The sequence below is a fragment of the Anomaloglossus baeobatrachus genome, chromosome 4 (assembly GCF_048569485.1).
Source record: "Anomaloglossus baeobatrachus isolate aAnoBae1 chromosome 4, aAnoBae1.hap1, whole genome shotgun sequence".
In the NCBI taxonomy this organism is placed as follows: Eukaryota; Metazoa; Chordata; class Amphibia; order Anura; family Aromobatidae; genus Anomaloglossus; species Anomaloglossus baeobatrachus.
In genome coordinates this window covers 79,099,002-79,116,457 of record NC_134356.1, presented here as the reverse complement: position 1 = coordinate 79,116,457, position 17,456 = coordinate 79,099,002, and the positions used below count along the sequence as shown (strand labels likewise).

At 54.0% G+C, this 17,456-nt stretch overlaps 1 protein-coding gene across 2 annotated transcripts in view; it reads right to left on the bottom strand.

Annotated features, from left to right (window-relative positions):
• Positions 1-17,456, bottom strand: part of SLU7 (spliceosome associated SLU7) — a 159,348-nt gene that overhangs the window by 42,088 nt on the left and 99,804 nt on the right. The gene's annotated exons all lie outside the window — the stretch shown is intronic.

Below are 17,456 nucleotides of genomic sequence, written 5' to 3'. Positions count from 1 at the left end.
ACAGTGATGCATCATTTAGATTACTGGATGCAGCAGTTATGATAAAAATCACAATATGTTTTCTGCTGCAGGGCTCAGATGTTGATCTGTTTATAATCCCAGGCCACAGCTTTCTGTATACAATGTATAGTGACAAAAAACTGCTAATCAGTGCTGGGGCATGATGGGGCTAGGATGCCAGTTGTACTGTAGTGGTAATCTCCTGCTGATAAAACACTAATTTTATTGAACAAGCAAAACACAGCCCAGTAAATTATATACTCTTTAGGCTATGTGCGCACAGTGCGTTTTACGCGACGTTTTTGCGCGTTTTTCGGGTGCAGTTTTGGGCTCAAAACTGCATGACTGATTCCCCAGCAAAGTCTATAGGGTGCTTTACACGCTGCGACATTGCTAGCGATCTCGTTAGCGATGTGACACGCTAGATCGCAGATAAGATTTGCCGAGATCGCACATACGTCATTTTTTGTAGCGCCGGTCACATGTGCGATCTCGGCAAATCGTGTGTGCGATCTGGCGTGTTACATCGCTAATGAGATCACTAGCGATGTCGCAGCGTGTAAAAGTAGGATTTTTGTGTACTCACCGTAAAATCTCTTTCTCTGAGTCTTCATTGGGGGACACAGGACCATGGGTTATGCTGCTGTCACTAGGAGGCTGACACTAAGTAAACATAAAAAAGTTAGCTCCTCCCTAGCAGCATACACCCCGAGCCGGAGGCGGGCTCAGATCAGTTGGTGCACAAGCAGTAGGAGGAGTACCAGAATCACCATACATAAACACAAGTTGTAACTAAAACAATGCAGCCGTGCGAACAAGAGGTCTATGAACATAAGACCACTGAAAAAATAGCCGGCAAATGCAATTGAATCAACCAAAAAACCAAGCAGGGTGGGTGCTGTGTCCCCCAATGAAGACTCAGAGAAAGAGATTTTACGGTGAGTACACAAAAATCCTACTTTCTCTATCGTTTCATTGGGGGACACAGGACCATGGGACGTCCAAAAGCAGTCCCTGGGTGGGAATACCGAAAAACCCGCAGAGGAAGAAAAACAAACAACCTCCCTCGGCGGGCTTGCACTATAATTGAATGCTGCCACCCTATTACAGGTGTGCAACTGCTGCCTGCAAGACCTTTCTCCCAAAAATAGCATCTGCCGATGCTTGGGTGTGAACCTGGTAGAACCTAGTAAAGGTGTGCAGGCTAGACCAGGTGGCGGCCTTGCAGACCTGGTCGGCCGACGCCTGATGCCTAATCGCCCAAGAGGCTCCCACTGCGCGGGTAGAGTGCGCCTTTACCCCCCGCGGCGGAGACTTGTCCCGAATCCGATAGGCCTCTGATATGGCGGAACGGATCCATCTGGCAATTGTGGCCTTGGATGCCGATTCACCCTTCTTGAGACCAGAAGGGAGAACAAACAGACCATCTGACTTACGGAACGGCGCGGTTCTGGAGACATAAATTCTAAGTGCACGCACTAGGTCCAGGGTGTGCAAGGACCTCTCCAAGCTGTGAGAGGGGCCAGGACAGAAGGACGGAAGGACGATTTCCTCGTTAAGATGGAACGGGGAGACCACCTTTGGGAGAAAAGCGGGATCTGGCCGGAGAACCGCTTTGTCCTGGTGAAAAATCAAAAAGGGGGAACGACAAGAGAGCTGCCAGCTCTGACGTCCTGCGAATAGAAGTGATGGCAAGAAACACCACCTTCCAAGACAGGTGAGAAAGGGAAGATTCTCGCAAGGGCTCGAATGGGGAGCCCTGAAGTGACCCTAGGACTAGATTAAGGTCCCACGGTTTTAGAGGCCGACGGTACGGCGGTGCCAGGTGGGCCACTCCCTGGATGAAGGTCTTAACCTGTGAACGAGCGGCCAGTGGCTTCTGAAACAGGATTGATAACGCCGATATCTGGCCTTTTAGTGTTGCGAGCGAGAGACCCGCATCTAGGCCTGACTGCAAGAATGCCAATAGGGAAGGAAGGGAGAAGGCGAGCGGAGAAGAAATATTCTGCTCTTCACACCACCTGAAGAAAACCTTCCACGTGCGGTGGTAAATCTTTGATGAAGATGGCTTCCTGGCCCTAATCATTGTCTGAATCACTCTTGAGGAAAAGCCAGCCTTAGCTAGAACCCAGGATTCAATGGCCAGGCCGTCAAATTTAGGACCTGTGAGTTCTGATGGAAGAGAGGCCCCTGCTGCAGGAGATCTGGACGGTCTGGAAGGCGCCACGGAGCGTCCGCGAGGAGCTGAGTTAGTTCCGCGAACCATGCTCGCCTGGGCCAGTCCGGAGCCACTAGGATGACCGGTATCCCTTCCGCCTTGATCTTCTTGAGGACCCTCGGAATTAGAGGGAGCGGAGGGAAGATGTACGGGAGACTGAACTGGCTCCATGACAGGGTGAGGGCGTCGACTCCTAAAGCCAAGCGGTCGCGGCACTGCGCTACAAAGTGCGGAACCTGACGGTTGAACCGGGAGGCCATTAGGTCCACGTCCGGAACTCCCCATCTGTCGCAGATCTGGTTGAAGACTTCCCGGTTGAGGGACCATTCTCCGGAGGCGAGGCCTTCCCTGCTGAGGAAGTCCGCCGCCCAATTGTCCACGCCTGGGATGTGTACCGCTGAGATCAGGGAGTGATGACACTCGGCCCAGTGCAAGATCTTCTTGACTTCCCGCATCGCCCCGACACTTCTTGTGCCGCCTTGGTGGTTGATGTACGCCACCGCCGTCGCATTGTCCGACTGGATCCTGACCGGGCAACCCTGTACTAGGTGCCGAAACTGCTGCAAGGCTAGTCGGATGGCTCTTATCTCCAAAATGTTGATCTGGAGGCAACTCTCTCTCGGTGACCATCGGCCCTGCGCTGTGTGATGTCGAAACACTGCTCCCCAGCCCTGGAGACTGGCGTCGGTGGTCACTATCTTCCAATGGAGCGGGAGGAAAGACCTCCCTGATGCGAGGTTGCGTTGATTGAGCCACCAACGGAGGGAGTGGCGGGTCTCCGGCGAAAGATGAAACCTGCGGTCCAGAGAAAAGGGAGATCTGTCCCACTTCTTCAGCAAGGCCAGCTGGAGGGGCCGGAGATGGAACTGTGCAAAGGGTACCGCTTCCATCGCCGCCACCATACGACCGAGGACTCGCATGCCGAACCTGATGGACACTTGGCGCTGACGCCGGAGAGCGCGGAGTCCTCGTTGTAGGGAGGAGATCTTCTCCTGTGTGAGGAAAACTCGCCCTTGGATGGTATCGAATACCATGCCTAAAAAGGTGATCCGACGGGCCGGGATCAGAGAGGACTTCTTCCGATTTATCAGCCACCCTAACCGTGAAAGGGTGTCGATCGTGACCTGAACCCCAAGACGACAGTCCTCGAAGGAAGAGCCCTTTATCAACATATCGTCCAAGTACGGGATGACCATGACACCCCTGGCATGCAGGACGGACATGGCAGCAGCCATGATCTTCGTAAAGACCCTGGGTGCGGATGCGAGGCCGAAGGGAAGAGCCGTGAACTGGAAGTGATCTTCCGCTATCGCAAAACGGAGGAACTGTTGGTGAGAGGTGGCTATCGGGACGTGAAGATAGGCGTCCTGAATATCCAGCGATGCCAGGAATTCGCCTACCTCCATGGACGCGATGACGGACCGGAGTGACTCCATTCGAAACGGCCGAGGTCTCACCGACCTGTTCAGAAGCTTTAGGTCGAGGACGGGACGGACAGAGCCGTCCTTTTTGGGGACCACGAAAAGGTTGGAATAGAACCCCTTGAAACGCTCTGCGGGAGGGACTGGTACCACGACTCCGGTTCAGAGGAGGGAGTCTATGGAGTGAAAGAACGCGCGAGCACGCGCGGTAGACTCGGGAGGGCGAGATAGGAAAAAACGTCTCGGTGGCTTTGCCTCGAATTCTATTTTGTAGCCTGATGTGATGATCTCTCTGACCCAGGCATCGGCGGTCAGGGGGATCCACACATGCTGAAAACGAGACAGACGCCCTCCCACAAGTCTGGCGCTGTTGCGCGCCGACCGCGAGTCACTTGGAGGAACGACGGCGGTAACCAGAAGAGGATCTCGTGGACTGGCGGGTGCGTGAACGCCAGGCGGGATTGGTCTTGAATGACGGGGTCTTCCTGTCTCTCGGAGGAGAGCGGCTTTTCCGCGGCTGGGGATTGGAGCTGAAGCTGCGAAAGGGCCGGAAACGAGCGGTGGGGCGCCGATTCTGGAAGCGCTTGGGGCGCAATTGGGGGAGAGGTGTACTCTTTCCTCCCGCTGCATCGGAGATCAGCTGGTCCAGCCTATCTCCGAAGAGACGCTCCCCTAGGAAGGGCAGGGAAGTTAGTGACTTCTTAGAGGCCGCATCCGCGTTCCAGGACCGGAGCCAAAGGGCTCGACGGATGGCCACATTGTTGCTGGCGGCCTGGGTCGCGCAACTTGCAGACGCCAGGGCTGCATTAAGCAAGTACTCACCCGCGAGGGAAATCTGCGAGGCGTTGGGAACCAGGTCCGGATTGGCAGGAATGGCGCGGAGACCGCAGCGTAGCGTGTCCGCCCAGGACATCAGGGCCTTCGCAACCCAAACCGAGGCGAAGGCCGGAGAGAGGGATGAGCCCGCTGCCTCGAAGGCGGAACGGGCCAACCTGTCAATAGTACGGTCCGTAGGGTCTTTGAGAGACGTACCGTTAGTGAGTGGAAGGACTGTGTGAGAAGACAGGCGGGAGATTGGGGGGTCGACCACAGGGGAACCTGCCCAATCCTTTCGAAGACCCTCAGGAAAGGGATAATGCAAATCGATGGACTTACCGCTGGTAAATACCCTGTCCGGCTGTTGCCTGTGGCTGCGCAGTAACTCAGCGAATTCTGGATGTCCGCTGAATGTGTTCTGGGCCCGCTTCACCCGCTTAAAGGAGATCTGGGTGCTCTGGGAGGAGACTGGGTCCACCTGTACCTTCAAGGTCTGGTTTACTGCTTCTATCAGGCTATTTACCATGTGCCGAATATCGGCCGCCTGCTCTGAGTCCTGCAGGGGTACCGCATCGGAATCATCCTCGGAGCAGTCAGAAGCCTCCCTGGAGGACTGACGGTCTGGACCTGGGGATGAAGGTGAAACCTGGGAAGAGTCTGAGGACGAGACCTGGCGGGTCCGTTTCTGAGCAGCAGAGGAGGACCCTGCAACGGGGCTCACCTGCTCCGGAAGCAATTGCGCCGGGTCCGCGGGAATCTGGGCGAGCGTCGGCAGCAGGCGTAGAGCTTGCGCGATGGTCCGAGAAGCCTCAGAGAGGGAATCTATGGACTGGGACAGGGACGCTAGCCAGTCGGGGGGGGGGGCGGGACGCAGGGCCCTGCAGCATATGGCGCTGTGGCGTCTGCGGTATCAGAAACGTCGGCCGCGGAGTTCTGCGGAGGCTGCGAGTCTGTAGAACAGACGGAGCATAGTGGGGCGTCCTGACCCTGGAAAAATTTGGAGCTGCAGGAGGAGCATGCAAAAAATAGTGCAAAGGGGGCCTGCTTGGATTGGGTGGGCTTAGCCTTAGGCATGGTGCAAACAGGTACTCTCCCTGGTGGCTGCTAGGAAGGAGACAGGAGAGGGTTAACTCGTCCCTAAACTCAGAGAATGCTACCTAGTGAGGGCTACTCCTTAGGAGCAGAGCTTACCCAGGTCCTGCGTGCTGCCCACCAGTCCAGAAGTGGAGTCCAGGAATGAGCTGGCCTGTAGTGTCAGAACGCCGGCGCGCTGCAGCCTCAGGGGACCAGAGGCAGGCTAAAATGGCGAGGGGACGCTGGAGGAGGCTGGGGAAGGAGCAGGATTCCGGCGCGAAAAGACCGGAGGATTCACAGCCCCCACCATAAGCCAGGAGGCAGAGCAGTGGGAGGTACAGAGAGAGACGACCGGCGGCCAATAGCGCTGCAGCGGGGGCGTGGCTAGGACGCAGGAGCGACTAGGCCGAGACCGGGGACTAAATTTATGGAGAGGGCCGGGGAAAAGAGCAGGGAAGTCGGTCCTACCTGCAATCGGCGGCGCCGGCTCAGCGATGGATGCGGTGCAGGCAGGGCTCCCTGGCCCTGCCTGAGAACAGCGCTGCTCGTCCAGGAAGGCTCCGGGGGAGAGCGTGCTGAAGGCAGGGTAGTGGACATCATGATGGGGGTAGACAGCCCCCTCCAGGAGAATGCAGCGTGACAGGGCCCCATCTATCACACACGCTGCGGAGGATCCATCCCTGCTGTACTCCCCTGTACGCCCTTTGGGGTGATACCTCAGGGCGAATCAGGGGTGCCCACAAAACAACCTGCCCACACGCGCACCCCCGGGAGTGGTACCACGGGGACGGGCGGGGGAGAGGGGCCCGAAGTCTCAAGCCCCTGCAACCCTGGGGAGCGGTACCCACGGGGCTGCGGAGAATGAGTGAAGCGAATACCTACAGAGAAGAAGACGACAGGTATGAGAGCGATGAGTGGCGCCGAAATAAAAGAAAAAAGCGCAAAAACATACATGGCTGAGGGGGGCCGAGACGGCCCACATCAGCCTCCTACGACACTAAGCTAAAACTGATCTGAGCCCACCTCCGGCTCGGGGTGTATGCTGCTAGGGAGGAGCAAACTTTTTTATGTTTACTTAGTGTCAGCCTCCTAGTGACAGCAGCATAACCCATGGTCCTGTGTCCCCCAATGAAACGATAGAGAAAGCACCCTTATGAGTTTTCATTTTTGCTGTCCGCACACAACTTTTTTTGAAGCTGCGTTTGAGATTAAAAAAAAAAGAAGAAGAAAAAAAATGGACATGTCAATTCTTTCCTGCGTTTTCTGTGTTTTCCCCCCATTCAATGCATTGGAAAAACGCACCAAAACGCAGCCAAAAATGCACAAAAACGTGCTTTTTTGCTGCGGGTGCGTTTTTTACCGCAAAAAACGCACAAAAACACAGCAAAAAAAAACTGTGTAAACTTATCCTGACAGCAGTTTCCTTATCATCAGAGGGCAAGATTACGATGATTGATAACACCTTGATACACAGTTGATAGCACAGGAATCACCAGTCACAACAGGCAATGTCAGTGACCCTCCTCCCCCTTCCCTTACAATGAGCTTTGACCACACAATACATGTTTCCATAGAATACATAGGGTCAGAGTCAGTCTATTGCTGCTAATATACATGTGAATTTCCAGAAACAGGAAGTCTAAAAGAACCAATCTTCCTTTATACCAACCAATGTGAAAATTGTAATATTTTTAATTTTTATTAATAAAAAAAACCCTGAAAACATTTAAAGTGAAATTGACAGCTGCTGCATGCACACATCAGGCACTGGATGATCGATCTGAACCAGGTATGATTGACAAACACTGCGGCGTATCATCGAAAAACAAAACAGAGAATTTTGTTTACTTACCGTAAATTCTTTTTCTTATAGTTCCGTATTGGGAGACCCAGACCATGGGTGTTTAGCTTCTGCCTCCGGAGGACACACAAAGTACTACACTAAAAAGTGTAGCTCCTCCCTCTGAGCTTATACACCCCCTGGTGAGCAGACCCAGCCAGTTTAGTGCAAAAGCTGAAGGAGAATATCCACCCACAAGTAGAACAGAGCAAGAGCCGGAACAACCGGAGACTCTGTCCACGACAACAGCCGGTGAGAACACGCGGAACTAGAAAAAATTGCCAACAGGCAACAGGGAGGGAGCTGGGTCTCCCAATACGGAACTATAAGAAGAATTTACGGTAAGTAAACAAAGAAGGGAATTTTGTATACTTACCGTAAATTCCTTTTCTTCTAGCTCCAATTGGGAGACCCAGACAATTGGGTGTATAGCTACTGCCTCCGGAGGCCACACAAAGCATTACACTCAAAAGTGTAAGGCCCCTCCCCTTCTGGCTATACACCCCCAGTGGGATCACTGGCTCACCAGTTTAGTGCAAAAGCAAGAAGGAGGAAAGCCAATAACTGGTTTAAAGACCAATTCAATCCGAAGAAACATCGGAGAACTGCAACCATTCACATGAACAACATGTGTACCGAAAAAAACCCTAAGAAAACAGGGCGGGCGCTGGGTCTCCCAATTGGAGCTAGAAGAAAAGGAATTTACGGTAAGTATACAAAATTCCCCTCTTCTTTGTCGCTCCATTGGGAGACCCAGACAATTGGGATGTCCAAAAGCAATCCCTGGGTGGGTAAAATAATACCTCGTAATAGAGCCGTAAAACGGCCCCTTTCTACAGGTGGGCAACCGCCGCCTGAAGGACTTGTCTACCTAGGCTGGCGTCTGCCGAAGCGTAGGTATGCACCTGATAATGCTTGGTAAAAGTGTGCAGACTCGACCAGGTAGGTGCCTGGCACACCTGCTGAGCCGTAGCCTGGTGCCGTAATGCCCAGGACTCACCCACGGCTCTGGTAGAATGGGCATTCAGCCCTGAGGGAACCGGGAGCCTAGCAGAACGGTAGGTTTCAAGAATTGGTTCCTTGAGCCACCGAGTCAGGGTGGATCTGGAAGCTTGCGACCCCTTACGCTGACCAGCGACAAGGACAAAGAGTGCATCCGGGCGGCACAGGAGCGCCGTGCGGGAATGTAGATCCTGAGTGCTCTCACCAGATCCAACAGATGCAAATCCTTTTCAAATTGATGGACTGGATGAGGACACAAAGAAGGTAAGGTGATATCTTGATTGAGATGAAAGTGGGATACCACCTTAGGGAGAAAGTCCGGAATCGGACGCCGAACCCCCTTGTCCTGGTGAAGACCAGGAATGGAGATTTGCATGACAGCGCTGCTAGCTCGGACACTCTCTGAAGAGACGTGACCGCTACTAGAAAGGCCACTTTCTGTGAAATACGGAAAGGGAAACAACTTTCAAAAGCTCGAAAGGCGGCTTCAAGAGAGTCATTAGAACCTTGTTCAGACTCCAGAGCTCTAATGGCCGCTTGTATGGAGTGATGAGAAGACAAACTCCCTGCAGGAACGTGCATACCTGCGGAAGTCGGCTAGGCGTTTCTGAAAAAATACAGATAGCGCTGAGACTTGTCCTTTAAGGGAGCTGAGCGACCAACTATTTTCCAACCAAGATGGTAGGAAGGAAGGAAAAATAGGCGATGCAAATGGCCAGGGAGAAACTCCTTGAGCAGAGCACCAAGATAAGAATATCTTCCACGATCTGTGGTAGATCTTGGCGGACGTTGGCTTCTTGGCCTGCGTCATGGTGACAACCACTCCTGAGATAATCCTGAAGACGCTAGGATCCAGGACTCAATGGCTACACCGTCATGTTCAGGGCCGCAGAGTTCAGATGGAAAAAAGGGCCCTTGAAACAGCAAGTCTGGTCGGTCTGGTAGTGGCCACGGTTGGCCTACCGTGAGGTACCACAGATCCGGGAACCCCGACCTCCTCGGCCAATCTGCGACCAATGTTGAACTGAGGCGTCCGCCGCCAGAGCTCGATGATCGTGAGACTGTGCTATGAAGCCGGAACAAAGTTGTTGTGCCGTGACGCCATTATGTCGACGTCCGGCATCCCGCAGCGGCGACAGATCTCCTGAAACCCGTCCGGGTGAAGAAACCAGTCCCCTGTGTCCATACCCTGGCGACTGAGGAAGTCTGCTTCCTAGTTTACCACGCCTGGGATGTGAACTGCGGATATGGTGGATGCCGTGTCTTCTACCCACGTTAGAATCCGCCGGACTTCCTGGAAGGCTTGCCGGCTGCGTGTTCTTCCGTGGTGGTTGATGTATGCCACCGCTGTGGAGATATCCGACTGAATTCGGATGTGCTTGCTTTTCAGCCACTGCTGGAAGGCTTGTAGGACAAGATACACTGCTCTGATTTCCAGAACATTGAGCTGAAGGGTGGACTCTTGCTGAATCCACGTACCTTGAGCCCTGTGGCGGAGAAAAAACTGCTCCCCACTCTGATAGACTCGTGCCTGTCGTAACTACCGCCCAGGATGGGGGTAGGAAGGACCTTTTTTCTGACCATGAGGTGGGAAGAAGCCACCACCGTAGAGATTCTTTGGCCGCCTGAGAAGGGGAGACGTCTCTGTCGATGGGCGTCGACTTCCCGTCTCATCGGCGGGGAATGTCCCATTGTAGTGGACGCAGATGAAACTGCGCGAAAGGGACTGCCGCCATTGCTACCATCTTACGTGAGAAGTGCATGAGGCGTCTCAATGTGTGCGACTGATCCTAAGGAGAGATTGCAGCCTTGTCTGTAGTGAACGCTGTTTGTCTAGCGGAATCTTCACTATCGCTGAGAGAGTATGAAACTCCATGCCTAGATATGTTAGTGATTGGCCCGGGGTCGGATCTGACTTTGAAAAGTTGATGATCCACCCGAAACTCTGGAGAGTCTCCAGCGCTACGTTCGGCTGTGTTGGCATGTTCCTTAAGAGGGTGCCTTGACAAGTAGATCTCCCAAACACGGGATCACAGAGTGACCTTGAGATTGCAGGACTGGTACTACTGCTGGCATGACCTTAGCGAAGACCCGTGGGGCTATCGCCAGCCAGAAGGCAGGGTTACGAACTGAAGGTGTTCGCGTCTTATAACAAAGCGTAGAAACGCTGGAGCTCTGGATCAATCGGCACGTGGGGATAAGCATCCTTGACGTGTATCGATGTTAGGAAATTTCCTTGAAACATTGAGGCGATGACGGAGCGGGGGGATTACATCCGGAACCGCCTGGTGTTCACGAGCTGGTTGAGCCGTGTTAGATCCAGAACGGGACGGAAATACTCGTCCTTTCTTGGCACCGCAAATAATTCGGAGTAAAAACCGTGACCTTGTTCCTGAAGAGGAACGGGGGTCACCACTCGTTGTGCCTTTAGAGTGCCCACCGCCTGCAGAAGAGCATCGGCTCGGTCGGGAGGTGGAGAAGTTCTGAAGAATTGAGTTGGAGGACGAGAACTGAACTCTATCCAGTACCCGTGAGACAGAATGTCTCTCACCCAACGGTCTTTGACCTGTGACAGCTAAATATCGCCAAGGCGGGAGAGCCTGCTACCGACCGAGGATGCGGAGAGAGGAGGCCGCAAGTCATGAGGAAGCCTCTTGGAAGCGGGTTTTCAGGCTGTCTTTTTTGGGCGTGACTGAGCCCGCCAAGAAACTGAGCTCCTCTGATCCTTTTGAGTCCTCTTTGGACGAGAAGAAATGGGACCTGCCCGAGCCTTGAAAAAACCGAAAACCCCGACTGTCCCTTGGTATGTTGGGGTTTGTTTTGTCTGGGCTGAGGTAAGGAAGAATCCTTACTCTTGAAACTGTTTAATGATTACATCTCACGCACACTAAACAGTCGGTCAGCAGAACAAGGCAAACTGGTTAAGCCCTTTTTTGGAAGCAGAATCTGCCTTCCATTCAGTTAACACCCAGGCCCTGCGTAAAACCACGGAGTGAGCGGACGCCACTGCCGTACGGGTCGTAGAGTCCAGGACAGCATTAATCGCCTAAGACGCAAATGCAGACATTTGAGCGGTTAAGGATGACACTTGCGGAACAGATGTACGTGTGACCGTGTCCATCTGTGTAAGACAAGCTGAAGTAGCTTGGGGTGCCTCTACGGCTGCTGGAGCCAACAGCGCGCCGATAGCCTCATAGATGGATTTCGACCAGAGATCCCTCTGTCAGTCAGTGGCATCTTTAAGTGCAGCCCCCTCTTCCACTGCAACTATGGATCTAGCTGCAAGCTGGAGATTGGAGGATGCCCCTTGGGACACTGGGTCCAGCCATTGCCCACGTCAGGGGGTAGGGATAACGTGTATCCTCAGCCGTTTGGGGAAGCGCTTAACTGGATAAGCGTGGTGTTCCTGGACTGCCTGTGTAAAGTCAGGGTGGTCAAGGAAAGTATTTAATTTACGCTTGGGATACGTGAATGGAATTTCTCCTGCTATGAAGCTGACTCTTCCACTGGAGGAGCTGGGGGAGAAATAACTAACATTCTATTGATGGACGCTATGAGATTATTGACTATGGCGTCACCATCAGGTGTATCCAGATTGAGAGCGGTCTCAGGATTAGATCTTGAGCAGCTATCTCCGCCACATCACACAGAGAGTCCGCTTGCTGGGACCCTGACTAGTGCGATGAAGTCGATGGCCGCTCATAGTGAGCCTCTCAGACTATCTGGGACTGTCGTCCGTGTCAGAGCCGTCGCTCTGGGAAGCACATGACCCCTCGGAGCTCAAAGTTGTTCCCACTGAGGGGGACCATGGATAATGTGAACAGTGGCCATGGATTTGAGAGACTTGTCTGGACTGCAAGGCTTCTAGTATCATAGCCATAGTCTCAGAAAATCTGTCAGTAAATACTGCAGGCACCGTCCCCATGTCCTGGACGGTTAGCAGAGACTCCGTAGTATACAATGGGGGTCTATGTACACTGCCGGCCATATAGCCATACATGCTGTACCGGCTGCATAGAAAACATGTGCTTCTGCACCTCTGTTTTACACAGACAATATGCTGTTATGTCCTCCGCACAATCAAGGAGGTTAAATATACAAAAATGCAGCTAAACAGTGCAATGCATAGTGAATAAACAAATATGTATATGTGCACTTCGGCACTAGTGGAGTCAGCCCCACAGGTGCTGCTTAACGCCTGGTCACAGCGGTTGTGTGACTATCCGAATCCCTGCCAGGGATTCCTAAACTTGTCTCTTCTGTCGCTACAGAAAACACTGACAAGAATGGCTGCCGGCGTCCTGTGCAGAGGAAGAAGCCGTGGGCGTGCCTGAGAAAGTGCGGGAATCCGGCTTCACAGTGTACACAGTGAGAGGGGTGGAGTATGCAAAGCATACTCCAGCTCTCAGCGCTGCCGGATTCACCGTGCATCCAGTGAGAGGGGTGGAGTATGCAAAGCATACTCCAGCTCTCAGCGCTGCCGTGCTGTGCAGAGTTACGCCCCTACCCTGACTGGCAGGTCTGTGGGCGGAAACGAAGTGAGACTAGGCCGCGCAAGCCGGGGACTCGAGTGATAAGCGCGGCCGGCATATAAGCCTTGGTCGGCGCGGAAGTCCCCGGCGCACCACAAGTCCCAGCCGCGCCCGAAATAAAAATGGCAACGGCGGTTAGCGCGGTAGTCCCCTAATACACTAACACACCCAGCAAGCTGTAGTGTGCGATGGCACTAGTGCGGGCAGCGCCGCCGTCCCTGGCGCACTAACACACCCAGCAATGCTGCCGTGTGTCCGTGCGCGGTCCCCACAGGGACACAGAGTACCTCAACGTAGCAGGGCCATGTCCCTGAGGATACTCCGCTCCATGTCCAGCAGATTCCCAGGAGCTGTGGATGGAGCACGGTCTCAGTGCCTGGAGACCGATAAGATCCCACTTCACCCAGAGCCCTGAGGGGATGGGGAAGGAAAGCAGCATGTGGGCTCCAGCCTCTGTACCCGCAATGGGTACCTCAACCTTAACAAACACCCGACAAGAGTGGGGTGAGAAGGGAGCATGCTGGGGGCCCTTTAGTATGGGCCCTCTTTTCTTCCATCCGATATAGTCAGCAGCTACTGCTGACTAAACAGTGGAGCTATGCGTGGATGTCTGACCTCCTTCGCACAAAGCACAAAACTGGTGAGCCAGTGATCCCACTGGGGGTGTATAGCCAGAAGGGGAGGGGCCTTACACTTTTGAGTGTAATGCTTTGTGTGGCCTCCGGAGGCAGTAGCTATACACCCAATTGTCTGGGTCTCCCAATGGAGCGACAAAGAAATTTTCTTTTTCTTTATCGTTCCTTTGGGAGACCCAGACCATGGGACGTTCCAAAGCAGTCCCTGGGTGGGAAATAAACAGAAAAAACAAAGAAGTAGGCAGAACCTAACTTCACAAATGGGCGACAGCCGCCTGAAGGATGAGTCTGCCCAAGCTCGCATCTGCCGAAGCATGAGCATGCACTTGGTAGTGCTTCGAAAAGGTATGCAGGCTAGTCCAAGTGGCAGCCTGACAGACCTGCTGAGCCGTAGCCTGGTGCCTGAAAGCCCAAGAGGCACCGACAGCTCTGGTCGAATGTGCCTTGATCCCCGGCGGGGGAGGCACCTGAGTACTCTGGTAGGCGTCCGAAATGGTCGATCTAATCCAACGGGCTAAGGTCGGCTTAGAAGCAGAGAGACCCTTGCGCCGCCCTGTGGTTAGCACAAAAAGAGAAGTGCACCGCCTAAGTGCAGCGGTGCGAGACACATAGATCCGGAGAGCACGCACCAGATCCAGAGTATGCAGCGCTTTTTCAAAGCTATGAACCGGAGCCGGACAAAAGGAAGGCAGGGTAATGTCCTGGTTAAGGTGGAAGGGAGAGACCACCTTAGGAAGAAAGTCCGGAGTCGGACAGAGAACCACCTTGTCTTGATGAAAAACCAAAAAAGGTGACTCCGAAGAGAGCGCAGCCAAATCAGAGACTCTCCTGAGGGAAGTAATGGCCACCAGAAAGGCCACTTTCTGTGAAAGACGATACAAGGAAACTTCCCTAAGAGGCTCAAAGGGGGGTTTCTGCAAAACCGTGAGAACCAAATTAAGGTCCCAGGGATCCAAGGGCCGCCGGTAAGGCGGAATGATGTGAGACGCGCCCTGCATGAAGGTGCGGACCTGAGCCAGCCGAGCGAGACGCCGCTGGAACAGAACAGACAGAGCTGAGACTTGTCCCTTGAGAGAGTTGAGGGACAGACCTAGCTGCAGACCGGACTGTAGAAAAGACAGAAGGGTCGGCAAGGAGAAAGGCCAAGGAGGATGGTCAGTAGAGCAACACCAGGATAGGAAAATTCTCCAAGTCCTGTGATAGATCTTAGCGGAGGAAGACTTACGGGCCCGAGTCATAGTGGAGATGACTTCAGGAGGAATACCAGAAGCCGTCAAAATCCAGGACTCAAGAGCCACGCCGTCAATTTGAGAGCCGCAGAATTCAGGTGGAAAAACGGATCTTGCGAGAGAAGGTCTGGACGGTCCGGAAGATGCCACGGCATCTCTACGGACAGATGGAGCAGGTCTAGATACCAAGCTCGCCTGGGCCAGTCCGGTGCAATGAGGATGACTCGACGGCCCTCCATTCTGATCTTGCGCAGGACTCTGGGCAAGAGAGCTAGAGGGGGAAACACGTAGGACAGACGAAACTGAGACCAGTCTTGAACCAGAGCGTCCGCGGCGAATGCCTGAGGATCGTGGGAGCGAGCCACGTAAACAGGAACTTTGTTGTTGTGACGGGATGCCGTCCGGAGTGCCCCATTTGCGGCAGATTGACTGAAACATTGCCGGGTGCGGGGACCACTCGCCACAGTCCACGGTTTGACGGCTGAGATAATCTGCCTCCCAGTTTTCCACGCCTGGGATGTGGACTGCGGATATGGTGGACTTGGAGTCCTCCGCCCATTGAAGGATGCGTTGTACCTCCAACATTGCCAGGCGGCTGCGTGTCCCGCCTTGGTGATTGATGTAGGCAACTGCTGTCGCGTTGTCTGACTGGACTCGGATGTGTTTGCCCGCCAATAGGTGGTGAAAAGCTAGGAGAGCCAGGAGCACGGCTCTAGTCTCCAGCACATTGATTGAAAGGGATGACTCGGACGGAGTCCAAGTGCCCTGCGCTCTGTGGTGGAGACATACCGCTCCCCAGCCGGATAGACTGGCATCCGTGGTGAGGATCACCCAGGACGGGGCCAGGAAGAAGTGCCCCTGGGACAGGGAGAAGGGCCGAAGCCACCACTGAAGAGAGCTCCTGGTCCGTGGCGACAGAGCCACTAGCCTGTGTAAGGAGGAAGGCCGCTTGTCCCAACAGCGGAGAATGTCCAGTTGCAGGGGGCGCAGATGGAACTGGGCAAAGGGGACAGCTTCGATTGACGCCACCATTTGACCCAGCACCTGCATCAGACGCCTGAGGGTATAACGGCGGGGCCTCAGCAGAGAGCGCACTGCCAGTTGGAGGGACTGCTGTTTGACTAAGGGCAACTTCACAAGTGCCGGCAAAGTCTCGAACTGCATCCCTAGGTACGTGAGACTCTGGGTCGGAGTCAGAGTGGATTTGGGAAGATTGACCAGCCACCCGAATTGGGCTAGAGTGGCGAGAGTGAGCGAAACACTCCGCTGACAGTCTGCGCTGGATGAAGCCTTGACTAGAAGGTCGTCCAGGTAAGGGATCACTGCCAACCCCTGTAGGTGCAGAACCGCAATCACTGCAGCCATGACCTTGATGAATACCCGAGGGGCTGTGGCCAACCCGAAGGTGAGAGCCACACATTGGAAATAATCTTCTCCGATTGAAAAACGTAACCAACGCTGGTGTGAGACTGCAATTGGCACATGCAGATAGGCATCTCTGATGTCGATGGACGCCAGGAAATCCCCTTGGGTCATTGAGGCAATGACTGATCACAGAGACTCCATGCGAAAGTGCCGCACCTGAACATGCTTGTTGAGAAGCTTGAGATCCAGGATGGGCCGGAAAGTACCGTCCTTTTTGGGGACTAGGAAGAGATTTGAGTAGAAACCTCTGAACCGTTCCCGGGCGGGCACCATTACAATTACTCCGTTGGCCTGCAAGGATGCCACGGCCTGTGAGAGGGCGGCGGCCTTGGAGCGGGGGGGGGGGGGGGGGGGGAGAGAAACAAATCTGTTTGGTGGACTGGAAGAAAATTCTATCCTGTAGCCGTGGGAGATGATATCTCTCACCCACTGATCGGAGACGTGTTGAAACCAAGCGTCGCCAAAGTGGGAGAGCCTGCCACCGACCAAGGACGTTACTGGAGCGGGCAGATACTCACGAGGAGGCTGCCTTAGTGGCAGCACCTCCTGCCGTCTTCTGTGGACGCGCTTTTGGGCGCCAGTTGGATTTCTGGTCCTTGGCTGAGTTAGTGGACGAGGCCGAGGGCTTAGAGGACGACCAGTTGGAGGAACGAAAGGAGCGAAACCTCGACTGATTCCTACCCTGGGCAGGTTTCCTGGCTTTGGTTTGTGGCATGGAAGTACTCTTCCCGCCAGTAGCTTCCTTAATAATTTCATCCAGCTGTTCTCCGAACAGCCGGGACCCAGCAAAAGGGAGCCCAGCAAGGTACTTCTTAGAAGAAGCATCTGCCTTCCACTCTCGAAGCCACAAGATCCTGCGGATAGCGAGGGAATTAGCCGAAGCCACCGCAGTGCGGTGAGAAGCCTCCAGCATGGCAGACATGGCATAGGATGAAAAAGCTGAAGCTTGGGAAGTCAAGGCAACCATTTCGGGCATAGATTCCCTGGAGAGGGAATGCATCTCCTCTAGAGAAGCAGATATGGCTTTGAGAGCCCACACTGCTGCAAAAGTCGGGGAAAACGAGGCCCCCGCCACTTCATATACGGATTTGGCCAGAAGGTCAATCTGGCGGTCAGTGGAATCCTTAAGGGAGGTGCCATCAGCCACCGACACAACAGTCCAGGCTGAGAGCCTAGACACCGGGGGGTCTACCTTTGGGGACTGAGCCCACTCCTTGACGACCTCAGGTGGAAAGGGAAAACGGTCATCAGAACCGCGCTTTGG